This window comes from Mandrillus leucophaeus, unplaced genomic scaffold (genome assembly GCF_000951045.1).
Source record: "Mandrillus leucophaeus isolate KB7577 unplaced genomic scaffold, Mleu.le_1.0 Scaffold372, whole genome shotgun sequence".
Lineage (NCBI taxonomy): Eukaryota > Metazoa > Chordata > Mammalia > Primates > Cercopithecidae > Mandrillus > Mandrillus leucophaeus.
Window position 1 is genome coordinate 192,100 of NW_012103943.1, and position 10,291 is coordinate 202,390.

Genomic DNA, 10,291 nt, shown 5'->3' on the forward strand with positions numbered 1-10,291 from the left:
TTCTTTGTTTAAAGGAACAATGATTTTATCTGGGTCACTTCCACACAGTTTTACTGTTCGTAGTCTTGCCTGACCAATTAATGTAGCCATTTGATCTAAATACAATGTGAAAGTCTTAATTATACTGTAAGGAAGGAATGACCACTCCACAAGATCTATATTTTGAACAATAATGCTTGTTGGAGAATGTACAGTAGCAAAAATCAAAAGTTGGAGTGGGGCTAAATGATCTATTCTATTTACTTGTGCTGACCGAATTTTTTCTTCAGCTAATTCAATTTCTTTAGTTGCCTCTGGATTTAATGTTCTTTTACTGTTCAAGTCTGGATCCCCTCTCAAGACAGAGAACAAATTTGACATGGCATAAGTAGGGATGCCTAGAGTTGGCCAAATCCAATTAATATCTCCTAGCAATTTTTGAAAGTCATTTAATGTTCTTAATGTGTCTTTTCTTATTTCTATTTTTTTGTGGTTTAATTTTTCTTTCCTCTACCTGCATTCCCAAATACTGAAAAGGAGTGGATGTCTGAATCTTATCACATGCTATTGTCAGGCCTGCGTTTGCAACCTCTATCTGCAGAAATGTGTAACAGTCAATTAATTTGTCTCTTGTTTTTGCAGCACACAAAATATCATCAACACAATGAATGATATAACAGTCTGAAAACTTGTCTCTAACTGGTTGAAGAACCTGAGCTACAAAAGTCTGACAAATAGTTGGACTATTAAGCATTGCCTGAGACAACACTTTCCACTGAAACCTGGTGGCTCATTCTTTATTATTTATGGCTGGTATAGTAAAAGCAAATTTTTCACAGTCCTGCTCCGCCAGAGGAATGGTAAAAAAGCAATCCTTTAAATCAGTTATAATTAAAGGCCAATCTTTGGGGATCATGGCCGGAGAGAGCAGCCGGGGTTAGAGAGGCACCATAGGTTGAATTACCACATTAATGACTCCCAAGTCAGTTAGCATGCGCCATCTGCCTGATTTTTTCTGAATTACAAACACAGGAGAATTCTAAAGAGAGAAAGTGGATGAAACATGTCCTTTTTTAAATAGTTTTTTAACTATTTTATGTAGCGCCCCCAACTTTTCTTAGGGAGCGGCCACTGTTTGACCCATACAGTACACTGCAGGGCGAGTCTGAATTGCTCCTTCACCATAGTGAACTGTAGGTTGGAAAATAATGAGTGCCACGAGCCAAGTTGCAGCAAGCCTAGTTTCAGGCTCCCTCCTCCAGCACTCACTGGGCTGAGGAGGAGGTGGCCATAATGGTTTTAGACCTAATGGCCCTGATGTTTCTGGACTTTTTTCCTTTTAATTTTAATGTTTCAGGATATGTTACCTCCTGTAATTGATTGTAGTCAACATATTGCGTTGACTGAGCCATTACTAGCTGTGCTACATTTTTACAATGTGAATTTTCCATTCCTTTTTTGAACTCTGTCCCTGCCTCTTCTTCACAATCTATTACACAGCTTTCAGGGGCATCAGAAACTGAAACGCTATCTTCTATTTGAAACGGTTCTAAAGTTGCTTTAATAATGGCCCAATCATTTCATACTGTAAGTGGGATGATTTTACCTTCCCTACTTGCTTGTTTTAATTCCTTGCCAATTTTTTCTCAATCTTTTAAATCTAAAGTTCCCTGTTTTGGAAACCAAGGGCAGAATTGTTCTATTGTTTGAAATAGCGTAATTAGATTTTCTGTAGAGGCTTTAACTCCCCTTCTTCTTAAAAGAATTTTAATGAAGCTGAGATAAGAAGAATATTTACTTTCAGTTTGCCCCACTGTTACCCTGGATTCCTCTGAGCACACAAGCTTACCGTAAGGCTGACTGTGGACATACTCGGGAATCTCTTGTTGGCTGTCCTCAGTGCTCACGTTCTTAGCGTACCTTCACCCTAGAGAAAGGCCCCACGTTGGGCGCCAGATGAAGGGGTGTCCTGCCCCTTGACACCTGTGGGATATCTTGTTAGGTGTGACGAGAGACTGAGAAAAGAAATAAGACACAGAGATGAAGTATAGAGAAACAAGAGTGGGCCCAGGAGACCGGCACTCATCATACCAAGGACCTGCACTAGCACTGGTCTCTGAGTTCCCTCAGTTTTTATTGATTATTATTTTCATTATCTCGGCAAGAGGAATGTGGTAGGAGAGCAGGGTGATAATAGGGAGAAGGTCAACAAGAAAACATGTGAGCAAAGGAATCTGTGTCACAATTAAGTTCAAGGGGAGGTACTATGCCTGGATGTGCACATGGGCCAGATTTATGTTTCTCTCTGCCCAAACATCTCAGTGGAGTAAAGAATAACAAAGCAGCATTGCTGCCAACATGTCTCACCTCCCGCCATAGGGCAGTTTTTCTCCTACCTCAGAATTGAACAAATGTACAATTGGGTTTTATACCGAGACATTCAGTTCCCAGGGGCAGGCAGGAGACAGTGGCCTTCCTCCATCTCAACTGCAAGAAGCTTTCCTCTTTTACTAATCTACCTCAGCACACACCCTTTATGGGTGTCAGGCTGGAGGACGGTGAGATCTTTCTCATCCCATGAGACCATATTTCAGACTATCACATGGGGAGAAACCTTGGACAATACCCAGCTTTCCAAGGCAGAGGTCCCTGCGGCTTTTCGCAGTGCATTGTGCCCCTGGTTTATTGAGACTAGAGAATGGCAATGACTTTTACCAAGCATACTGCTTGTAAACATTTTGTTAACAAGGCATGTCCTGCACAGCCCTAGATCTCTTAAACCTTCATTCCATACAACACATATTTTTGTGAGCTCAAGGTTGGGGCAGAGTGGCTGGGGCAAAGTCACAAATTAACAACATCTCAGCAAAGCAATTGTTTAAGGTACAGATCAAAATGGAATTTCTTATGTCTTCCCTTTCTACATAGACACAGTAACAGTCTGATCTCTTTTTCTTTTCCCTACAGGCATGGTCTAGTTTTATACATTTTAGGGAGACAGGAGATATCAATAAAGTACATGTAAGATGTACATTGGTTCAGTCTGGAAAGGCCAGACAACTTGAAGGAGGGGGCGCTTCCAGGTTATAGGTAGATTTAAACATTTTCTGATTGGCAGTTGTTTGAAAGAGTTATGTTATTATCTAAAGACCTGGAATCAGTAGAAAAGAATGTCTGGGTTGTGATGATTAGGAGTTGTGGAGACCAAAGTTTTATCATGCACATGAAGCTTCCAGGTATCAGGCTTCAGAGAGAACAGATTGTAAATGTTTTTCATCAGACTTCAAGAATCTGTTCTATCAGGAATTGTGAAAGGGAAGAGGGCATAATGAGACATGTCTGCTCCCTGCTCCCCATCATGGTCAGAACCAGTCCTCCCGGTTAGCCTTGGAATGCTCTTGCCAAGAGAAGTCCATTCCAATGGTGGGGCAGGGGGTGGTTAGAATTTTATTTTTGGTTTACAAAGTACGTTAACATTGTTGTGCAACCATCACCACCATCTGTCTCCAGAACACTTTTTATCTTGCTGAACTCGAACTCAATACCCATTAAACAGTAACTCCCTGGAATTCTCCCTTTCCCTCAGCCTCTGGCAACCACTAATCTACTTTCTGTTTCTATGAATTAGACTGTTCTAGAAATCTCATATAAGTGGAATTATACAGCATTTCGGTTTTTGTAACTGGCTTATTTCACTTTGCAAAATGTGTTCAAAGTTCAAACTCATGTTGTAGCATGCATCAGAATTTCCTTTCTTTTTAAAGCTGAATAATATTCTATTATATGTATTTATCACATCTTGCTTACCCATTCATCTGTCACTAAACACTTGGATTTCTTCCATCTTTTTGCCATTGTGAATAATGCTACTATGAACGTGTGTATATGCCGATCTCCTTGAGACCCTGATTTTCAATTCTTTTTGGGTCTATGCCCCAAAATAGAATTGTTTTATCATATGGTAATTCTATTTTTAACTTTTTGGGAAACAGCCATACTGTTTTCCAATGTGACTGCACCATTTTCCATTCCCACCAATAGGGCATAGTGGTTTCAATTTCTATACACCCTTGCCAACATTTTTTATTTTCTATTTTTTTTTAATAGTAGCCATCATAATGGGTATGAAATAGTATCTGATTATCATTTCAATTTTAATTTTTGCTTTTTTTTTCTTTTTTGAGACAGGGTCTCTCTCTCGTTGCCCAGGCTGGAGTGCAGTGGTATGATCATAGTTCACTGCAGCCTTGACTTCCCAGGCTCAGGTGCTTTTCCTGCCTCAGCCTCCTGAGTAGCTAGACTTCAGACACACACCACCCCACCCAGCTACTTTTTGTATTTTTTGTGGATACCGGGTTTTACCCTGTTGCCCAGGCTGGTCTTGAACTCCTGGGCTCAAGCCAGTCTCTCACCTCGGCCTCCCAAAGTGCTGAGATTGTAGGTATGAGCCACCACGTCTGGCCTGATTTGCATTTTTGTAATAATTAGTGATTGTTCTAACAGGTTGGTTTTTTTTTTTTTTTTTTTGTGGACTCTTCAGGGTTTCCTACATAAAATATATTGTCTGAGAAGAGAGATAATTTTATGTTTTTTTTCCAATTTAGATGCTTTATATTTCTTTTTCTTGCCTGCTTGCTCCAGTTAGGACTTCCAGCACTATGTTGAATAGAAGTGGCAAAAGCAGGGATCTTTATTCTTGTTTGTGATCCTAGAGCTTTTAGTCTTTAATCATTTAACATGTTAGCTGTAGGCTTTACATATATGGCCTTTATTATATTGAGGTAGTTCTCTTTTATTTCTAGTTTGCTGGGTACTTTTTATCATGAAAATATGTTGAATTTTGTCAAATGTTCTTTCTGAATCAATTGAGATGATCTTGTGGTTTTGTATTTAATTCTGTTTATGTGGAGAAATGCTTTTTTTTTTTTTTGAGATGGCATCTCACTCTGTCACACAGGCTGGAGTGCATTGGCACGATCTCAGCTCACTGCAGCCTCCGTCTCCTAGGTTCAGATTATCCTGCCTCAGCCTCCTGAGTAGCTGGGATTACAGGCACCTGCCACCACGCCCAGCTAATTTTTGTATTTTTAGTAGAGATGGGGTTTCAACATGTTGGCCAGGCTGGTCTCAAACTCCTGACCTCAGGTGATCTGCCTGCCTTGGCCTCCCAAAGTGTTGGGATTACAGGCATGAGCCACCGCACCTGGCCACATTGGTGGTTTTTTGTATGTTAAATCATCCTTGCATTCCAGAAATAAATCCCACTTGGTTGTGATATATAGTAATTTTAAAGTATTGTTGAATTCTGTTGGCTAGTATTTTGTTGAGGATTTTCACTTCAGTGTTTATCAGGGATGCTGGTCTGTGGTTTTCTTTCCTTGTAGTGTATTTGTTTGACTTTGGTATTAGGGTAATGCTGGCCTTATAGAGTAAGTGGGAGGTGTCCTCTCTTCAGTCTTTTTAACAGTTTAGGAGGATTGCTGTTAATTTTTCCATAAATGTTCGGTAGAATTTACTAGTGAAACCATCTTGTTCTAGGGTTTTGTTTTATGTTTTTTGTTGTTGTTGTTTTTTGGTTGTTGTTGAAAGGTTTTTGGTTATAGATTCAATCTCCTTATTAATTGTAGTCTATTCAAGTTTTCTGTTTGTCCAGATTCACTCTTGGTAGATTGTATATTTCTAGGATTTTATTCACTTCATCCAGTTATCTAATTTTTCATCATGTAAGTATTCACATTACTATCTTATGATCCTTTTTTATTTCTGTAAAAGCAGCAGCAGTGTCTCCTTTCATTTCTGATTTTAATTATTTGAGTCTTCTCTCTCATTTTCTTAGTTGGCAGTTTTGCTGATCTTATGGAAGAACCAACTCTTGTTTTATTAATTTTAAAAGTTGTTTTTTATTCTCTATTTTGTTGATCTCTGCTCAAATCTTCATTATTTCTTTTCCTCTGCTAGGTTTCAGTTTCATTTGTTATTTTTCTAGTTCCTTAAGGCATAAAGTTACATTATTGATTTGGGTTCTTATTTTTTATGCAAGCAATTACAGCTGTAAATTTCCTTTTTAGTACTATGTTTGCTGCATCCCACACATTTTGGTACATTTATTTTTATTTTTATTTGTCTCAAGATATGTTCTAATTTCCCTTGTGATTTTTTTATTTTGAGCCATTGTTATTTGAGAGATTATTGTTTTGTTCTGTCTTTTATTTTCTTTAGAGATGAGCTCTTGCTCCATCATCCAAGTTGGAGTGCAGTGGCATGATCAAAGCTCACCGCAGCCTCAAATGCCTGGGCTCAAGTGATCCTTCCACTTCAGCCTCCTGAGTATCTGGGATTAAGGAATGTGTTGTTTAATTTTTACGTATTTGTGGATTTTTCAGCACAACTTTTACTATTGGTTTCTTTCCATTGTGATTGGAAACAATATTTTGTATGATTTTAATCTTTTAAAATTCATTAAGACTTGTTTTGTGGCCTAACACATCATCTGTCTGGGAGAATGTTTCATGTGCACTGTAAAAAAAGTATATTCTGTTGTTAGGTGGATTGTGTTGTTTATGTCTGTTAGGGCCATTTGGTCTATAGTGTTGTTCAAGTTCTTGTATTTCCTCATTGATCTTCTGTCTAGTTGTTCTGTTATTGAAAGTGAAATACTGAAGTCTCCTACCATTTTTTTCAAGTTGTCTATTTCTCCCTTCAATTCTATCAATGTTTGCTATGTATATTTAGGCTCTAATATTTATTGCATAAATGTTTTTAATTGTTATATCTTCTTGGTGAATTGACCCTTTCACCATTATATAATATTCTCCTCTGTTTCTTGTAACAGTTTTATTTTTACTTAAAGTCTATTTTTAGGCTACGAGTGGTGGCTCATGCCTATAATCCCACACTTTGGGAGCCCAAGGCAGGCAGATCACCTGAGGTCAGGAGTTCGAGACCAGCCTGGCCAACATGGTGAAACCCTGTCTGTACTAAAAATACTAAAAAACAAACAAACAAACAAACAAACAAACAACTTAGCACCCATAGTCCCAGCTACTTTGGAAGCTGAGACATGAGAATTGCTTGAACCTGGGAGGCAGAAGTTGCAGTAAGCCAAGATCGTGCCACTGCACTGTAGTCTGGGTGACAGAGTGAGACTCCATATTAATTAAAAAAGAAAAAAAAGAGTCTATTTTTTTCCCTCTGTGTTTCTCTCTGTGCCTCTCTCTTCTCTTTCTTGAATTCCAAGAGCATATAATTTGGTCCACTTAATGTTGTTCCATATGCTCCCTAGGCTCTGTTCACTTTTCTTCATTGTTTTTTTTCTTTTTGCTTCTCAGACTTCATAATTCCAAAGGATGTTCCTTCAAATTCACTGATTCTTCTGTCCATTCAATTCTGATGTTGAACCCCTCTAGTTAATTTTCCAATTCAGTTAGCTTATTTTTCAACTCTAAGATGTCTGTTTGGTTCTTTTTAAAAATAATTTCTGTCTCTTTGCTAATACCCTATTTTGTTCATGTATTGTTTTCCTGATTCCTTTAATTCAGTGTCTCATTGAGTATATTTGATAAACACCATTGTTTTAAAGTCTTTGTTTAGTAAGCCTGAAGCCTGTGTTTCCTTAAAGTTGGTTTCTGGAGATTTATTTTGTTACTTTGGTCAGGCCATATTTTCCTGTTTCTTTGTGTGCCTTGTGATTTTAAGAAGGCATTTGAAAAAACAGCCACCTGTCCTAAGGGACCTAAGATCTCCCCTTTCTACCTATGCAGTGCTCCACTCTGCTGATTTGTGCTGCTCTGTCTTGGTATTCCCCCAAAATATTTTAAATTATTTTTTTTCATTTTCATTTTCATTTTATTTTTTATTTTTTGAGATGGAGTCTCACTCTGTCACCTAGGCTGGAGTGCAGTGGCACCATCTCAGCTTACTACAACCTCCGCCTTTGGAGTTCAAGCAATTCTCCTGCCTGAGCCTCCTAGTAGCTGGGACTATATGCTTGCACCACCATGCCTGGCTAATTTTTGTATTTTTAGTAGAGATGGGGTTTCACTATGCTGGCCAGGCTGGTCTCGAACTCCTGATCTCAGGTGATCTGCCTGCCTCAACCTCCCAAAGTGTTGGGATTACAGGCGTGATCCACTGTGCCCGGCCTATTCGTTTCATTTTCATACAGAGCAACTCAACTCTCCCATGACCCTACCCAGTCTGAACACTTAAATCCATCTTTATATGGAGAATCGGTGAGGTCTCTGTTTTGTATATCCAAACACTTAAGGGAGCAGTAGGAGTTCTGCAGAGCAATATTTTTGGTTTGTTTTGAATTACATCTATGGGTACTTCCTCTATAAATCATTTCCTAATTTTTCCCTTTCTAGTTTTTTCACCAAAATTCCACTGGCCTCTAAATAAGTTTTGTTGTTGTTGTTGAGACAGAGTCTTGTTCTGTCCTCCAACCTGGAGTGCAGTGGCATGATCTTGACTCACTGCAACCTCCATCTCCTGGGTTCATTTGATGCTCTTGCCTCAGCCTTCTGAGTAGCTGGAACTACAGTTGTGCGCCACCACGCTCAGCTAATTTTTGTATTTTTAGTAGAGACAAGGTTTCATTATGTTGGCCAGGCTGGTCTCAAACTCCTTACATCAGGTGGTCCACCCGCCTCAGCCTCCAGAGTGCTGGGATTATAGGTGTGAGCCACCACACCAGCTTAAATAATTCTTAAAATCAGTAATTTTTGGTAGAAAATTTTTTATGTATTTTGTATAAATTTATATCTAGGTATTTTATCATATAAACATTTAAATATATAAATATATATTTATATTTAAAAATCACATATATGTGACTAAAGCATAACATATATATACATATCTGCTTTAGTTCTGAATATTAGTCTGGTATATAATTAAGCTGTAATATTATCAGCTTTGTGATTTATAATTTTAAGCTGCTGAAATGAAACTCTGTATCCTTTCTTTAGTATGATTTCTTCACTTACCTGATAGAATTAATTATCTTCCAATTGTTCAGCTTCTCTGGCTGAACCCTGATTGCTACATACCCATATGTTGAGGCTTTGCCAGAGGTGACAAGCCTGTTTTCTTTTACAACGTCAGCTTCTCGAAAGTCCTCTGACCCCCAAAGGACTTATACTTCAAGACTCCCCTACTCTTCCTTCACTGTAAGATTGTTTTCCCCCGTCCCTCTACACATCCTGTCATCTCTGACATTACTATTTATGGCCTGATTCTGCCTTGAATGACCCTGAAGTCCCCAAGACTCACATGTGTAAAAAAATTCTTAGTTTGAGTTTGATCAGCTCCTAAGAGAGAATTTCTGGGTGAGAGAAGGAACTGTAAAAATGGTCCATCAACTGCATTCTTCAAAAATGTTGATGTCATAATAGGCACAGAAATGCTGGGGAACTTTTATAGATTCAAGGAGACTAAGGACATATAATAACTAAATATATAGTATGAGGTTCTAGACTGGAACATGTACTGAAGGAAAAGAATGCTATAAAGAACATTTCTGGCTAAATTGACACAAATACAATACAGACAGTAGATTAAATAAAATTCCATGTTTCTGTTCAATTTACCAACATCGATAACTAGACTGGGGGTAGGAAACAGAACATCCTATTTCTTAGAAAATACTGAAATATTTAGGGGTAAAGGGTAAGATGTACACAACTTACAATTTGGTATGTCTTGGATTTGTGTCCCTGACAAAATCTCCAGTTGTAATCCCCAGTGTTGGAGGAGGGGCCTGGTGAGAGGTGATTGGATCATCGGAGCAAATTTCTCCCTTGCTGTTCTTGTTAGTGACTGAGTTCTTATGACATCTGGTTGTTTAAAAGTGTGTGGTACCTCGCCGTCTCTCTGTTTCCTGAAGCCTGCCCAGCCATGCTTCCTGTACAGCCTATGGAACCACGAGCCAATTAAACCTCTTTTTTTTTGAGGCAGCATCTCGCTGTGTAGCCCAGGCTGGAGTGCAGTGGTGCGATCTCGGCTCACTGCAACCTGCGCCTCCTGGGTTCAAGCAATTCTCTGCCTCAGCCTCCTGAGTAGCTGGGATTACAGGCGAAAACCACCATGCCTGGCTAATTTTATTGTATTTTTAGTAGAGATGAGGTTTCACCATCTTGGCCAGGCTGGCCTTGAACTCCTGACCTTGTGATCCACCCGCCTTGGCCTCCCAAAGTTCTGGGATTACAGGCGTGAGCCACCGCGCCTGGCCCAATTAAACCTCTTTTCTTTATAAATTACCCAGTCTCAGGTAGTTCCCTATAGCAATGTGAGAACGGACTAATGCACAATT